Source organism: Oreochromis aureus, linkage group 18 (genome assembly GCF_013358895.1).
Source record: "Oreochromis aureus strain Israel breed Guangdong linkage group 18, ZZ_aureus, whole genome shotgun sequence".
In the NCBI taxonomy this organism is placed as follows: domain Eukaryota; kingdom Metazoa; phylum Chordata; class Actinopteri; order Cichliformes; family Cichlidae; genus Oreochromis; species Oreochromis aureus.
The window spans coordinates 24960502-24972131 of record NC_052959.1 but is presented as its reverse complement, the minus strand read 5'-3'; the positions used below and the strand labels follow the sequence as shown (position 1 = coordinate 24972131).

The following is an 11630-nucleotide window of genomic DNA, read 5'->3' as shown; positions in this document are numbered from 1 at the left end:
AAGTCTATAATCTTTTAATGTTAGTATTACAGTACAATGTAACAAAATACACAACATTTACTAGCATTACGACTTAGAATAACGTAAACAGCATTTCAGCTGTCTAAATATTATAAGAAATGAAACTCATGTTGATAATTTTTGACAAGCAGAACAATGATAAAGAGGGGAAAAGTTAATAAAAGTGCTCTTCTGCATCATCAAAAACAGAGGTTGACTATCTAAAAATGGAAAAGAGGAAGTGAGCAATTGTACTCAGTTTCATTTAATTTCAGTTTTATCTTTCAGTTTTATTTAGTTTTATTATTTCTCCTATTATTATTATTATTATTATTATTACATTACAAACCAATAATAAAGTTATTAAGACTTTTATTAGTCTTTCATATCTGCTTGAGCACGTTACATTCTCCTATGGTAGGTTTGCATCCATTACTACAGTCACTGTTTTGCACTTTCCCGATCAGTAATTACAGGAACTGTTTATATTGCTTTTACCACTGCGTTATTAAAACTGCAGCCGGGTCTGCGAGTACGGAGGGGTTAAAAGAGTTTGGGTGCTTTTACACATCACATCCCATTTCATTGATCACCTCTGACGGTGCTGCATCGTGCTGATCAATTCCTCCATGCCTGTCATCCTCTGCGAGGGCTGGCAAGGTTACAGAGAGCGGGGATGAATGGCCATTTTGGCTCTAGGGTGTCGTGAGCGGGACGGAGCCGCGGACCCGCCCCGGGGCTCAGCACCTCACCCTCCGCTCCGTTTGAGCCAAAATGTCCCTGCTGCTGCTGCAGCGGCGGCGGCTGGACCACAGTGCAGGCTGGACTGAGCTGAACGGTTGGAGGTTTGTCAAGTTTGACACTAAGAGTTGGTTCAACACCGGAAACTGCGCGATTGTTTACGGGAAAGTAAGAGCTCAGAAATTAAACCTTAATAATAAGTGGGAATGGCAGTAAATCATATGGTACATACACGTGATAAAAGGCTATAAAGTGTTGTCCTTTGCAGAGCCTTTAGTTGCTTAAGTCATTTCTAAATAAAAAATACAGTCTGTTCCTCCTTTGCAAATATGTATGGGTTTAGCCTAATATTATAGACTGTCGAATAGATTTGGACACAGCCAGACCTTTCACTATATTACTTTTAAATTTCCTTATTTGAAAAGCATTTTTTTCCTGTTTTATAAACAAGCAAATAGTCAAATCTCTCCCTAATATTTAGGGTATTTCCCTTACAACACCATGAGGTGACTGTGGTGTAGAAATAAAACTGAATGAAATCATATTTAAAATTTGGGATGTTTTGTATTTCTTTTCCTGTAAATTTGCTAGTTGTTCTTTTTTTCATTCATTATCTGTTGAATATATTCTTCTTCTTATTATTTATTACTAACATGGACTGGCTTTTACTGAAAGACACCTCCAAACATGTTTTAAGAATAAAAAAAGGAAAAAGAACTTTCCTGAAAAGGGTATTTGTTTATCTAGTTATAAAATAATACAATAACAACTTACACGTAAAACGTAGACACTTTGCTGTTACAGTATCAAAAAGATGGGTTGTTTTAATCGATATATTATCTGTAACCGAATTGCTTGTTTTCCTTAAATGTAAACATAGTAATTATAATTGTGGGTGGTTAGTTTATTTTATAAGCAGTTTGAAACAAAAACAACTAAGGATAAAAGAAAAGTAATGATGATATTCAAATTAATTAGATCTGCATTCACAGTTTTTCTCTTGGCGTTATCATGTAACCTCTAAGGGAGATGCTTTGCGTCTTATTTTGAAAACCGGTAGTTTAGGATTTCCATTTTGGCTAACTTACCGCTGCTCCTTCTTTTCCCCAGTATTAAACCTTGGGGGAGGGATCCTTGAGTGCTGCTGTCGCACAACTACGCTAGACTAGAAGCTTTACTTTTCGACTGTTTGAATCAGGCAGGCAGGCGGTGGTGGGTCTACGCGAGGCGGATACTCAAAAAATAGCTCTGAAAGGCGATCAGGTATGGCGGATGCTAACGGAGGGGCTCCGCGGGACTTTACGTAAAGATGAGGATTCCTCCGGTGAGTAACTGGATTTGTTTTCGTGACATTTCACGGGTCTGCTGTTGCTTCAACGTTTACAAAACCGCCATTGCAACGCCAACTATCGATGCAGCCCAAGTGAGCGTGGACGGCTGCGGTGCTATCTTTTTTGGCGTATTTGGTGGATAAACGGTGAGGAATATGGGGAAGGTGCCGTTACGGTAACACTATATCTTACGTCTATTACACAACGCGCTCTCCTTTGCATTGCGAGCTGCGGATAGACAGCCAATGAGGTTGATAGCAGTGCGACAGGAGGAAAATACTTTGGTGTGGGTGACTTAATGTGAGGAGGAAGGCTTTTTATGGTTTCTATTAACCGTTATGACTGGCCGTTAGCAACGGAACCCACCGAGTGACGGCGTGAGTGTCCGCCAGAGCAGCAAGTCTCTCCCGTCACTCGGCGCACGACTGCCCGCTCAATCTTTAGGGCTATTTCTAGCTTTCTCCAGTACAGCCAGCTGCTGTTAAGTGCTATTATTTGACGCCTAAAATCTCAGTTTTTGCCACACTGCTAAGACGAATGGGTCAGAATTGTTTTGGGAACTTAACTCGTGGCCTTTTTCGTGAATTTGGTTAAATTCAGCTAGCTGCCCAGCTAATACAACTACCCAAGTTAACAAACAAATAGACAAACACTTCACCGCTGCTGTTGTGTAGGTGCACCAGTTTAACCCACCTTCTTTTAATGACACAGAGTAGCTTTCCATGTGTTTTCCCAGTCTAACTGAGAGTGATCTTCATCCAGCGAGGCTGTGTTTGGCCTGCAGGCAGCAGGCACAGCCACAGTGCCACTTATGGTTGCATAATCCAAGCAAGTGGTCATCTATGCGCTCTCAAGGGTTGGTTTGGTGAGCTTTCCTGGTGCTACATCTTTGGTCTCTTTGCTTCTGACCAGGTCTTGGATGGTGAAGAATTTCAAAATCAACTCGGAATATGTTAAAAAAAAATGTGCAGTTCAGTTAGGATTACTTTTTTTTTTTTTTTAAACGTTTTGATTAGGTAAGTTATGCTTCTCAGGTTGAACAGTGCTACTTACGATTTCATAAGCTAATCAAATGGTCATCTATCTGCTCTGTACAAGTGCACATCTACAGTAAAGACCATGATCTTATTTGACGGATCTGTATCTTTTATCCTGGCAATTTCATAAAAAAAATGATATTATGCCTTTTAAAATAAAATCCTTACACTTTCTAATAGATTTTAATAATACAAGGGGAAGGTGGGTTTCCCTTTGGTGCTGGCTTGAACCCCTCTGGTGGGTCCCAGAAATTCAGGTTACAAAATAATGGAAAACTAATTTAAAAATGGGTTATAGTAACATTTAGAGTGGATTTTGATTAATGCTCTGCTCTATGTCAAAGTCCTCTCTTATCTATCTGCTGATGATGAGCAGTTTAAACATGGTCTGGTGCAAAATATTTGCAACACAAGTCTCTTCCTTTACAGCTCCCTGAATTACTGACCTCTTATGTCAGTGAGTAGTCTCTTACCCATTATGCTTTTCCTTTTTTTTGCCACTGTTACATGAGTGGATGTTCATATTACACATGCTCAAAGTTTTACAAAAATGAAAAAAGGTGAAGTAATGAAATAATGTCAGTGTTGTATATACAAGAAACCACTGTGAGTGAGTTGGTTTTGTATCTATGGTAGTTTAGTCCAAACAAACTTTAACAGGTTTCTTGCTGATGCGACTTTTGCATTTGTTGTCCAGACTTTAGTCCAGGCCTGGAGGTGGATTTATCCAGAAGTAGGCCTGTCCCAGGGGCACCTTGAATAGTCATCAGCAGTGGCAAATTAAAAAAATGAATTTGGGACCAAAGAAAAAGCCACGTCACCACCAGATATCCAAATGTATGTTTATTAATCATCTGGTACTAGATGGTATTTGGCAATGTTGATGTGAAAGTTGTTTTTTTTTCCATGAAGCATTAAGATATCCCACTTCATCTTCAGGTGGTTATAAATCCCAGTGAGGATGTGTGATTCGACTGATCCAACAGCCGTCCGTGCAGAGACGGGCTCTCATGTGTGCAGAGACGTCCCAGATGTAGGTTACTGTATGCTTTCAGAAAGAATTACAAGTCTCCCCAATGGCAGACCAGCAGCCAGTCTCCCTGTGCTGATTTTCCTTTCTTTGTAGTGGTGGTTAAATGTAGATCAAACATGAGGGAGAAAGGAAGCTCGTAATAGCTTCTGACACGTTCTGTGAAGCAGAGCAGCTCTTTATAACAGGAGGACAGCTACTTTCCTCCTTCCTCCTGAAGGTAAATCTCAGGGGATTTAACTTTTTCAACCTCTCCTGTCAAAGAAATTATTTTATTTTTAAGCGAGCGTGACCTTTAAGAGGATACAAACCTGTGGCATGTTTTCCTTTTATGTGTTTTTGCTTTTATTTATTTTGTCTTGAAGAGCAGAAAAAAAAGCTTAAAGGAGTAGAAGGAGGAGGTAGGACAACTCCCAGTGTACTTCCAGCCTGGGCGTTAAGCATAGCACACATTACATAATAATGTGTCACTCAGTCAGGCGATCATGCTGGTAGAAAGTGATGTCAGTCTATTCTTAAAGAGAGGAAGTGATCACTTGAGGTTTCCTGTGTTCACCCTTAGACGGCGTCTGGAACGCGGCGGTGCTGGATGTGGAGCTAAAAACATTGTTTCTCAGGATGTGAGATCGTAGTCCTGGGAATTCTTATAGCATCAGAAAAAACGGGAAATTCAATGCGTTTTATTTTATTTTTTTAATGATTTATAACATGTACATTTTTGGTTTCTCCAAATCCAGAGTTGCCAGTTAATCTCACAGCTCCAGATAAATATCATTCTAACTCTTGAATCATTCATTGATTATTTTCATGATTACTTTTTAACAGTGTGAAAAGGGCAGCCTGTTTTCTTTAGTTTCTGTTAATTACAAATCTTGGCCAACCACCTGTTGTTTGCCTAACCATAACTTTCAAAGGCAAGTAATTAAAATTAAACTTCTTATTTAAAAATATAGTTGCAGATAATAATAAATAATAAATACATTCAGTGTTTTCTTTTTACAAAATGTTATGTCCTACTTGTTTGTGTCATGTACATGTCTGCTGTGGAAAATTAATCCATGCCTAAGGATGAATTTATGCTAATCTACTTATAATTTACTACTAATACTAAAGTATAGTAATGTACAATACTGCTTCCAAGGAGCCTGAGTTTCTTGTAGTTTTTAAAGTTATCTTGAGCAATAATTCTCCTGTCTTTCTGAAGGTCTTTCAGAGTTTTTCTTTGGACATTGCCTTCTTTTTCACTCATTGTAGTCCAGTTCTTATATCTGTCCGTTTTCAGAAGAATATTTTTGTTTGCTTGTTGGTTTGTTAAGCCACTTAACACTGAAATTATTCATTCCAGCGTAAAAAATGCCCCTTACTCAAGAGGTGAAGCAGTGTTGTCTACACATAAGACAACTTGGCTAAGAACCAGTTTTAAATTGTATTTTTATGCAGTTTATGGGCAGCCTGTCACAAAGACACATAAGTTGTTCCATTTTCATTACTTAAATTTACAAAAAAATACCCAAGAGAACACAGTTTGACTACACAAAAGAGTATTTTTGACCAACAAGGTGTTCACGTCCATAAGAAATGGGAAATCCAGCAAAGACCTGTCAGAAGACATTAGAAATGCATCTGGCTCCTCAGTTGATCCATCTACTGCTCACTGAAGACTTCTGTAATGATCTCTGTGGAAGGAAGGAATTTTTTTTCATTTTCATTTTCTTTTGCTTATAAAAACAATTTCGTGTTTAAATCATTTGCATCAATTTACGATGCTGGTCTGTGTGCGCGTGAATGCAGCAGTCAACGATGGCTTCTAACCGGGTTACCGTTTGCCGTCGAGCTCCCTTAAATACTTCATGAGCTGTGACCAAGTCTGAACACTTAGAAACATTTATGCAGGACATTTATTTTTAATTTCACCAGGAAATCTTGGGTCATTCTCAGGGTTCAGATGGCAAAAACACCAATTTTACTCTTGAGTAACTTTTGGCCTACAGGCACAGATTTTTTTAAATTTTTGTTTAACAGACTTGTAAGGGAAGCACACGTGGAAATGATAACTTTAATGATGAGCAACTAATATTTAAGGCGCCCATGCCAGTGAGTGACCTAAATCCTGGAGATGTTGCACTTAAATGCTGTTAGTAATGGGTTCATGGTCTTTTAATTGGTGTGACATGTGAAGTACATGTCACACCAATTAAAGGGCTTGCTGATAAAATGTGGAGAGTAGAGGACATTTATGTGCACACATTCGGGAAATAGCCACAAAATTGTTAGAAATATATTTGTAGTAACACATGAAATATTGAAATGGTCCAAAGCTTGTGTATAACCAAAACATAAACATCTGATTACACTAATGATTGTAGAGGATATCCACCTCATTGGGGAGGAAGCGAATGCAGCTCCCTCTCAGGAAATAACAACAGGATACAGGAGTCGTTGTTCTGACTGCGTGGACCTAATGAACTGTTTAGCATTCTGGTATGTCCGAGCTTCCTCGCTGTTTATGCCCTTGTCTTATTTAATTTGGCTGCCATGCCAGGCAGGTCCAGTCGGGTATGGTTTATCGTGTTAGTAGCCTGATGGGCCACTTCAATATTAGCATGTCTGGCTGACACTAGAGCGTGACTGTTGGAGTGAGCCTGGAGATCAGCTGCTGGTTGCTCGATTTAAAAATAGTTCCTTGTTGTGTTTGGTACGTGTGCTCATATTGAGCTTAACCAAAGTTTCAGTTAGGGCTGGGCAGTTAATTCGACTTTTAATCTCAACTGATTTTAATGACCAACAGTTATGAAAATGCAGTAAATTGGAAGGAATGGTTACTGATTTGCATTCATGATCAATACATAGCTGTAGTTCTTTTCCATTTAATTAAACCTCTAATTAAAGCTCACACCTTTCCTTTACACTTGTGCGCTCCCACCCCTCTGAAAGTTTAGATTCATTTGCTCTTTAGTTCAGTTCTAACAAAGATGACTGAAAGAGAGCCCTAAGTTTGTAACATTGATCTAGAAAATTCTCCTACTTTTAGTTGAATATGAAGGACTGTTAATGGTTGCCTTCATGAAATATCACACAGTTCTCACATTTTTGGTGGGGTGTGCCAGTTGACCGTTTCCCTGCGGCTGCTGTTTACTGCCAGCACCGCCTCCCGTCGCCCCAGTCTGCACTGCCAGCCTCAAACATCCTGCAGTAAAGACAGGTCAGTGGTTACCCTTGAGTGATAGGCTGCTTAGGTAATAATTAAAATAATTATTCTATTTAAAATGAAATTAAATCTCTTTAAAAAAGAAAACTACTGATTGATTGTCAAGTTAATGAATAAACATGTTAAATAATTAAGATTATGATATAAACCATAACAGCGCTGCCCTGCCTCCAGTCAGACAGGCTCTTAAGATCTGTCTATAACAGGGGTGGGCAACTCCAGGCCTCGAGGGCCGGTGTCCTGCAGGTTTTAGATATCACCCTGGGTCAACACACCTGAATCAAATGATGAGTTCATTACCAGCCCTCTGGAGAACTTCAAGACATGTTGAGGAGGTCATTTAGTCATTTAAATCAGCTGTGTTGGATCAAGGACACATCTAAAACCTGCTGACACCGGCCCTCGAGGCCTGGAGTTGCCCACCCCTGGTCTATAAACAGGAAAGCTCCACCCACCTGCAGTTCAAACCTTTTGTTTACAAGGGGCAGCCAATCAGAGGAAACCTGTCTTAAAGGTAGTGAGAATGGAGCTAAAAGTGTTTGGATTGTTTTTTGTTTTTTTTGGTTTTGGATTTTTGTTCGGACAAAACAAGACATTTAAAAATGAACAGCATGCTGTTTAAATGAGAAAGTAAATAACATTTAAATAAATATATTGTGTATTGAGTTTTACAAAAAGGTGTATTCCAGAATAGATTAGGTTTATTTTTCATGCTAGTCTGTCAAGTCATTGATGAGGCACTGATTTTAAAGCCACAGATGTGCATTAGCCAAAGCAAATTTAAACACAGTGTTGTGGCCTGTCTATTAAATAAATCATTAGTGTATTGTTCACAGAGGGTTATAATAATTATCAGCTGAGCTGTTCTGTCATGCACAATCTCGATATTCCTGCTTTACTGTAGGCGGCATCACACGCTTTCTTCTTTGATGGTTTTTGATGAGTCGCAGCATGTTTGTACACAACATGTTCTTAAGAATTTGTAACTGCAGGACTGTTTTCCTCTCTGACTAACACCCTTTCATGCACATATGCCTCCTCTGAAGCATCTTTCTGAGTTTACATGTCTAAAAATATGACTTGTTCATGCACTTTGACTAAAGATGCATTATTCAACGCCTCTGCAGAGTAATTAAATCTTAATCAGGGATGGGCTCCTGTCCTTATGGAGGCGTGTCTGTGTGTGTGAGTGCGTATGTGTTTACGACAGCTCCACTGGATGCTTTTATAGTGCAAGACGGTTTTAGAAGTCTTTCATTAGGAGGGAAACTGCTCACCTGGGGAAAAGGATGCAGAGGTTGGCTGAGGTTAAGACTCGGTGCTTAGATGTTTCTTCGGTTCAGCGGTCAGAGCAGGAGGTGTGAAGATAATTTGCTCTCCAAAGTGGATCACCTCACACGCTTTAGTTGTAATTTTTCCTTTTAAAATTCACTTTTTTTTGTTCTTTGCCTTGCTGATGCTATTTTAGTGTCCAGCAACAGCCTCCAGCTATAGACTTTATATAAGTCTATAGCTCTCTTTGTAAATTACAGCGCTCAATGGAAGGACAGTACAGCAGAGTGTCCTTTAAGGTTGACCTACCTTGTGATTGACAAGCTCACCCGCAATACCAAAACTTCGACTATAATGGCGAACATGCACAACTCCAAGTGCTGTCACATTTTCGATATCGATTATTACAGTAAGTACTGGTTTTGGTGACATGCCTACTTTAATCATGCCTTAAATCAAACAATCAGTGAAAACATGGCACTTTTGCCTGAGTAAAGTAAACAACCTCTTCACTGTGGCTGTGTCCATCTCTTTTATACAGTCTATGTCTCTAGCTTTTTTTGTTTTGGTCATTTTTGATTCAGTTATTAGAAAAACTAGTCAATATGACTTACATTAAAGAAATGCATAATAAAAATGATTCTCAAAAACAAAGTTTTTTAGATTGTGCAGATAACAGTTTATTGATTCTCAGTATTCTCAGTAAAATTCAGTAACATATAGTAGTAGTAATAGTATGAAAATGAAATGTCTAACTCTTATTTATGTTGTTTAGTGTTCTTTTTAAATCAGACAATTCCCAGCCCAGTAAATAAAGCCATCGGCCATGAATTGCATGCTGTTATAATCAGTGTTGATCAAAGTCCTGCAGGCTGTTAAATTTCGTAAAAACTCAAGCACCATGTAGTACAACCTAATATTTCAGCTCGTATTTCAGCTCAGTATTCTAACTTGCATGGTGCTTTTCCCACAAGTATAAAATCATTTAAGTTACCTGAACGCATCATTTTCCATCAGATCAAAGAGGCTTTGAGCTATTTGCCCATTTTTAACCTCTTGACTTGAAAAGTGTAGAAGCCGGAGAGTGTGGGAGTGTACAGATGAGGGAAAATTAAATTTCATAAACTGAAGTGTTATTGAGATTGCGGTGGTTGGTGGGTGCCTCTTTTGTTGGAGTTTCCCACCTGCATGCAAAGGTTAAATGAATCGATAGTCATTTATATCTCTGTTACCTGCTATCCTATCCAGAGTGGTTTTTTTTTTTTGTTTTTTTTTATTAAAGCCATCATGTGAAGTTTTTCTTAAAATGCCACACTTTGTCTCCTCTGTTAAGTCACTTTTCTCCATCTGGACTGTGCCTGCCTAAAGGTTTCAGAATTCCTCAGTCTCGTTTGTATACCATTAGCTCAGAGCAACACTCGCCTTCAGGAGCTTTATATTCCAAAGTAAAGTCCCTAAAATGTTAGAAAGCAACCCCCCCCCCCGACACTCAGTCAACTCACCTGCACAAAAGTCATGGAATAAAGCTCTGTTCCCCTTTCTATCAGGAAACCTCTGGACTCGATCATGTATTAGCTTGTTTTTTGGGGGGGGGGTGTTGGCATATGATGTTAGAGAAAATTTTCAACGCCCTGCGGGTGTGGACTGTTTTTAGGCATGCAGTGCACAAGTTGATTGAATCATTCAGCACATTTTAAATGTCAGTCTGACAGCTTATATTGTTCAGTTTGTTTTCACTGGCTGTGAATATTTCAGTTTTTCACCACTTTCTCAGAAAAGTAATGGAAAGCACCTCTGGTGAGCTCCAGCAGCACTACCTCAGTTTACTCTTGTTTGTAGCTGTGATAACCTCCGTCAGCCATGTTCTTCTGAAATGGTACGATCCCCCATCCATATTCCATGTTTACGCTCCTGTCCTGTGCCTTTACGGTTTTGTGCTGACGTCGTGCCCCCACTTGCATCTTAAACTAAGCGGGAAATATGTTGACTTTGCTCATTTCTGCGAGGCCTTGGCTCTGTGAAATATTTGGTCTCTGGTGTAATCCGTGGTTTCGTTTGTCCTTATGAGAACGACCCTGAAGTTTAACCTGGCTGTTACTCATTTGCAGCCGCACCACGTTACATCCTTACTCCAAGGTCTCCTCGTCAGCAAGGACACGTGGGGCAGGTTTACTGTACAGGCTTCAGCTGCTGTCCATTCATGGCTCTGATTGCCCTGTCAGGCTTTGATGGGTAATGTGTATAATAATGTGCAGCATACATGGTGATCGGCCGTTGCTTTAGTCTGACAGAGTAGCAGCATGAGCGTGAACACTAAGCTGTCTGATGTGTAGCTTCCCTTTTTGTCAGTATAATAGAGTATCCGCTTGTTAACTAATGATGTATCGACCCCTTTTCAGGGTCCAACTGTCTCCTGCGTTGGATGAGGCTTTCATTTTAAAAAAAATTTAAGAGCTGCACTGATTTTTTTTTTTTTTTTTTTTTTTTTTTTTTTTTTTTTTTTTGAAGAAAAGAGCCTCCAAAATATTCAGTTATTATTTTTGGCCTCTCTAGCTTGTTATTAGTACTGTCTGTACCCCTTGGAGCTAAGTTTTTAAGAAGACATGATATACTCTACAGCCCATAGGCTCAAATATTTGATCTTGTCAACTTGGGTAAGATTTCAGTGTGGACGTTAACTTTAGGATCAGAGATAGAGCCACTGAATCCACCACCAGCTGGGTCCCATCTTTGAGAAATTTACGTGTTGTTCTTGTTCTTGTTTGAGTTCCCTCTGCGTTCTCTGGCTCCCTCCCACAGTCCACATAGGAAGCATATTAAGTTAACTGGTGAGAATTTGCCATAGTTAGAAATGTGAGAAGGATTGGTAGTCTACGTGGTAGCCCTGCGATAGATTGTAAACCTGTACACCGCCTCTTGACCCATGACAGGGTTAAGAAACGGATGGATCTGGCTTGTTAACAGAGTGCAGCTTGGAAACAAACTCCATTTTCACTTATTTCCCCAAACTT

General features: G+C 39.4%; 1 protein-coding gene across 2 annotated transcripts in view; it reads left to right on the top strand.

The window, feature by feature from the left end:
• Nucleotides 1-1821: 1821 nt before the first annotated feature.
• Nucleotides 1822-11630, top strand: part of zfyve9a (zinc finger, FYVE domain containing 9a) — a 34529-nt gene continuing 24720 nt past the window's right edge. The window contains exon 1 of one of the 2 annotated variants that reach the window (XM_031731031.2): nt 1822-2065. The gene's annotated coding sequence lies outside the window, so the exon portion shown is untranslated. The remainder of the gene's footprint in view (nt 2066-11630) is intronic. The other variant, XM_031731030.2, reaches the window with a different exon arrangement.